Here is a 6,270-nt window from a genome sequence, read left to right as displayed (position 1 = left end):
TGCCAGGGATGCTGGGAGGAGGTGATGACATCAGCATCAGCATCAGCATCATCAGTAGATAAGGGGGAAGAGGATGGACCACAACATACCTCAGACAGACAAATATGGCATCCTGTAACCTTAAGAAGTGCAGTTCCTTCATAATTTGACCAAACATATATCACTGCATGTTTTGTACAATCCCTATCATGTGGCAGAGGGTGATGTTTACATTTACTTTTATCTCATTACCAATTACATTTAACTTAGGTGAAGTTAGTTTTAAGTTTGATATTCGACAGACATTCGACAGACATTCGCAAGCCACTCCAACGTTTCAAGTGCACCCGTATGTCAGACTTTACAGTAAACACACGGAGAGGACGACTGCAGCGTGTTCCAACTTCCTGTTTTCAAAATAAAATAAAAATGAAAAAAATGTGATATTTAAAGCAGAGATGAGCTACTGAGTTATTGAAAATTATGAACAGAACTGATCTCATGTAGCAAGTGTAGTTACATGATCCCAAACTGATTTGGAGTCAATTGATCACATGACCTGGAAGCTATTGAGCAAAAATGCTAATATTTACATGTAAATATTAATACAAATTATGTGCTTTGGTGCTTTTAGCCAGTAAACACAGCCAGAAGTGTTGGGGCTCCGCTGTTGTAGCTGAGTTTTTTGCAGTGCTCCAACCTTGTTGTCTTCATTTCCTGAAACATGAGAAAACCCATTAAGATGTGAGTCCCATCATTTGCATGTAGAAAACTACTTATTATTATTCTATAGCCTTTTGTGCTTTAATCACTTGGTTATTAGCAGGTTCAAATAGAGGTAATATGTAAACAAAACACACAAAGGGAAGAGAAACAAAGCATAGGAGAAACAATTCAAACATATAAAAATGTTTAATATATTGTCAGAGTAATTCAAGATATTTCATAATATCCCAAATTTTACCCTCTGAGACTTTAAAGCAACGCTCGAAAAGTTTGTGAACCTTGAAACAATGTACTTCCGACTCATTTTCGAGCACACCGACTTCTCTTTTGCACATTCCCGGGCTGAGACTAGCTGAGACTAACTGAGATACCACAGTTTACAACTTCGTTTTCCAGCCCTGCTGCAAACAGAGATTTGTTTTATGACAGTGGTTACACCCCCCAATTTTCCAGAGTTACTTTAAAGTAGGAATGATAAATGGCTAAGCAGTGAAGACAGACGACGCTGAAGTTGGCATCCGATTCGCGAATTAAAGGGATGGGCATAAAGGGCCATTTCATTTTTTGCATTTTGATCGCCCTAAACTAGGGCCTGTATGGAAACTACATTAGTTATACTGCTCAAATCTGGATAGAATTATTCTAAAGAGGCTGTATATTCATTAAAACCTTGTCTGGGATTTGTGAAACCTTTTTCTGATTTGTGAAAATGCAGAACAGGGCCATTTTACTGCTTTTTTTGGATTCTGATCACCCTAAACTAGGTCCATAAAGATGAACATGGAGAGACGAGGACTTCTGTGAATTTTGGGGCAAAGAAAGGTTTCACAAATCATAAAGTGTGTTTGAAATACTTTATATCATGCTGAATAATTAAGCCCATATTTAATTATATTTCATACAGGTTTTGGTTTTGGATGGTCCAAAATGAAAATAAAAAAGAAAGAAGCTGAACAGTCAGGACTGGCGTAGTGGGAAATTGCTTCTGGGGACAAGCGCAGGGGGCGTGTCCCATAGTGAGATACCTTACTCATGTTTCAGAGAACAAGGGTTAATTTCTTAACCTATAGTTTCTCTGTTTTAATGTTGTCCATCAGCCTTTGATGTGTCATGGTCTCATAATTCCCACCTGCGCAACTGCGTTAACAGCGAAATATGGGGTTCTCTGAGGATTTTTTTTTTAAATAATTTTTTTAGGAATAGAGTTTTCCTCTGTATTATGAAATGAGTACATACAAAGTACTAATATGATCAATTAAAAAATAATTATTTTTGTGTTGTTGTATATTGCAATAAACCACTGCACAAGCCTAACCACACTGTTCCTGATTAGCTCGGCATCTCCCCTAGCCGCCAATCTAAAAAAGTACAACAAAAATGACAAGCCACCCTCTGATCGCGGTCTTCATTCAATAAATTGGTATCGGTTCATGGTATCAGTTAACTTTAACGAGTACGAGTATATTAGAATAGTATCGGCCCGATACCCGATACCAGTATCGGTATCGGTGCATCCCTTATTAAAATAATTTAAATTAATTTAAAAACGAGCAACAGTCCAGATAAATTAAAAGATATCATGCAGATTTCATGCATAGACACATGAGAACAGAAATGTCTTTAACCTGGATTTAAAAATGTCTACATTTGGTGAAAGTTTAATCTCCACTGGCAGTTTGTTCCACTTGTTGGCAGCATAACAGCTAAATGCTGCTTCTCCATGTTTAGTCTGGACTCTGGACTGGACCAGCTGACCTGAGTCCTTGTATCTAAGAGCTCTGCTGGGTTTATATTCTCTGAACATATCACAGATGTATTTTGGGCCTAAACCGTTCTGGGATTTGTAAACCATCAGCAGGCTTTTAAAATCTATTCTGTGACTGACTGGAAGCCAGAGTAAAGATTTTAAAGCTGCTGTGATGTGTTCAGATCTCTTAGTCCGGGTTAAAACTCTAGCAGCAGCGTTCTGGATGAGCTGCAGATGTTTAATGCTCTTTTTGGGAAGTCCAGTTAAAAGAGCGTTACAGTAATCGAGTCTACTGGAGTTTTACATGTCCAGTTAACACTATTGTGTTCACAATATCACCCTTACTGTCACAGCTGTAAGGGTGAGTATTCTGTTGGAAGTTTCAGATGTGTCTGCAGTGGTAGCAGAAATGATGTGTAAATGATGAGTAACTTTGTCTTAAGTTACTAAAAGCTCGCGGCAGCTTCGGCAGTGATGAGAAGCGCATTTTTCAGCCCATATCTCTAACTTCTAGAGACCCATGCTGTTGTGTTTTACAGGGTACCACTGTTATTCAGTTGCTTCTGTACTGGGACAATGAGCATACACATCTGGGTAAATCAGGAGAACCTTTAAAACCCTTTCAGATATTTTTTCTTTCTTTTTGAAATGTTTTTTTTATGATTATTATTATTATTATTACAACAAATATCCAGAAATGAAGATGGCTGGTTCAACAACATCCTCCTCAGTACTATGCATTTTTCCAGATAAATTCATTAGACCGAGCCAGCGCTCTGGCAAAAAAACCTGAAATATTTCCACATGATGCAGCTGAAAGAGCTGTGATGTCATGTCATTGTTAAGGAAACCTGAAGAAAAGCCTGTTCAATTACAGACTCTTGGATGATACAATTTAATTTGAAGCACTTTAGTAGAAAAAAAGCTTCTTCTGAGTTTTAAAGGCGTTCTACCAACAGGATGATATCTACTGTAAACTGCCTCCCATGTTTGTTCTGTCATATCTGTGGAATGAGGCTATGACTCAAAGAAGAAAGACTAAATCAAATGTTATAGCTGATCATTTAGAATTCCGATTAGTAAAATATTCCTTATGTGTCTGACACAGACTGCAGAAAGCTTTGTAGGGTCTGCTTTTAAGAGTGTTGCATCAGAAGATGGTCGTTCTCTGAGGCAAAGTTATTGTTTGGTGTTTCATTCAACAGAGGAGAGGGTAAGTGTAAAGACTGTTCATTTTTATTGATTCCAGCACCAAAGCAGCATGTATAATGTAAATGCAAACATTTTGTTTTAAACACATAATTTACGAATAATGTCTTTAAAGAACAACACTGTCCCACTGGTTGTCTTTCAGTCCCAACTGTCTGCATCTTGTCTGGACTGTGTTATTTCTGCAGGTGTAGGTGAGCAGATCTTCTCTGTGTGTCTGTGAGGAGCTTCACACACTGAGACGGCTTCATCTGTACGGCTCGGTGTGGGATGCTTTTCATCGTTTCAGCTGGGGCCGATCAACAGTCCAGTGTCTGGGAGCAGATTTGGTGCTGGAGTGTGTTCAGGGGACGGCTGTGCTGCTGGAGCTTCCTGGGACTGGTGGATGTCCACTGTGAGGTGCTTCAAGGAAGACAGAAAGAAAGTCCTGATTTAAGCTTAAGCATAACTTTGTGACAATTTTGTCATCTTTTGTTTTTAAAATAGCAGCTTGTTTCTTTACTTTTTTCTATAATATCAGCTAATATCATCTAACTGCAGTATATAATGTGCCTTTTAACTAATCACGACTTTGTGACACTAAAAAGGACCTACCCCAAGTCCTCCTTTATCTCTTTTTTTTTTAACATCAGCTTCTCTCATCCGGCTGGGAGCTCCTCGTCGTCACGGAAACCCTGGGTGCATAACGGCAATGTCGGGTCCACAGTCTCTCTCCTTCGGACCTGCGCTGGAGTCTTCTCTCATCCATGATCACCTCGGTAAAACACAGCAGGAAAAGAAAGGAAAAACTGCACAAGTACTCAACATGTGTGAGCTAGCACACATTGATTTCTGTAGATTTCGTTCATTAGTCAGACGGAATCATGCACTCACCTGTTTTGCACAATACGTTACCTGCGGTAGCTCAGGTGTTCCACTTTGTCCTCCGTTGGTGTCAGAGTTGTTGTTTCTTTGTCATCCGCTGGTCCTTCCATCAGCAGGAAGCCACAGAGGCTCAGGCCAGCGTGACATGTGTTCACACAAAAGAGGAACATCAGAGGTGGACACTTTATTAATCCTGCGAGGGGAAATCCTTTAACTTCCCCTTGCAGGATTAATAAAGTACTTTGATTTGAATCAGGCCTGGATCAGAAGGAGAGACCCTCTCCTGAAACTTAGCCTGTGAAGACAGTTCCACCTTCCTGTACTTATATGACTGTAACATGACACAGGTAGCAGTGAAGAGAATGCTTACTATTATATCTAGTTTGCAAATGAATTACAAAGCCAAGTCCTGCAGATAAACCGGTTTGTAACACTCCACAACACACTCGCTCACAGTCCTATCTTTGGCCTGAAAAAATTCCAAAGGTGAGTTCAGTCCCCCTCTTTCTCTCTGACATGCAGCAACCACTCAATCAAAGCGATAACTACCAGGTGACCACGACACCGTTACGTATTATGATGATTCCACCTTATAACAGAACACAAGTTTTATAAACCATACGTAATCTTTTACCTCCGTTAATATTTCCACTCGGCCCCCGAAGCGTTGTCTGACTCTAACCCAACATCAACACCAGAGTTTGGGTGCCTTGCCCAAGGACACTTCAACATCTGAACTTGAGGATGTGGGGATCAAACTACCAACCCTTTGATTAGTGGATGACCCGCTCTTTCTCCTGACACACTGCCACCCCGTCTCGCACTCTCTCGCAAGCTGTCATTTATCTCTTTGAGGTCTCACCCGACAGGTGAACGTAACATTTGATAACCGATCCACGGGTCAAATAAATCTAATGTTACCAGTAAATGGTCAATATGTATCAGAAATTCTACATTTTTAAATAAATACACATTAGGTTAGCCCCTGAATAACAACCTACACATGATATTTCTTATCAGTTTTGGGTCTTCTTCTTTTGTCTTCACCTGTCCTTTTGTGCTTTGCTACTCTGTCCATTCATCTTCCTGCCATGTTACGTATTTGGAATGCCACTCTTTGACTCTCTCCTGTGGTTTTTATATATTCTTTATATATTTTATATATAATCTTCATTAGCTCAGACCAGTTATAGTTAAAGCTCACTTTGTTTGCCATGCCTGCCTTCTGTGCCCTGCATTTGAGTCCTCTTCACAACATTCTCATAACATTTAGTATTACAGCATTACATTGGCCTGGTGCAAGACGCTACCGCAGGCTGTGCCAGCCCTGCCCAATGTAAAACACCGCTCTAAAATATTGTATTCCAAAATCTAGCGACCGGATAAAGAAAGACCCTGGTGCAATACGCTACCTAAGGCATTACCAGTCCAGCTAGACTCAAATGTTACCGACTAAAGTTTAAGAAAACAAAATTTAGCGAGCGGTAAAGAAAGGTGTTGGATGACAACTTTAGTCTGAGTCGCTGCTGTCATCCCATCTCGCCCTCTTAACATCCCAGCCTAGACTCTGTGGGAAGCTGAGGCCAGAGGTTGAGGGAGGTGGCTTTGGAGAGAACTGCTCCTCTCCAAAGCTCTCCTCACAACTCTTCCTCGGCCTCTTAGCATCGGGCTGCGATTCTTCGCTTTCCTCCCTGCTCCTCTTTCTGGAGGTGCCAGGGCCAGAAGCGGAACAATCGGAGTCCTCT

The sequence above is a fragment of the Odontesthes bonariensis genome, chromosome 14 (genome assembly GCF_027942865.1).
Source record: "Odontesthes bonariensis isolate fOdoBon6 chromosome 14, fOdoBon6.hap1, whole genome shotgun sequence".
Taxonomy (NCBI): Eukaryota; Metazoa; Chordata; class Actinopteri; order Atheriniformes; family Atherinopsidae; genus Odontesthes; species Odontesthes bonariensis.
Note: the sequence above shows the minus strand (reverse complement) of the source record.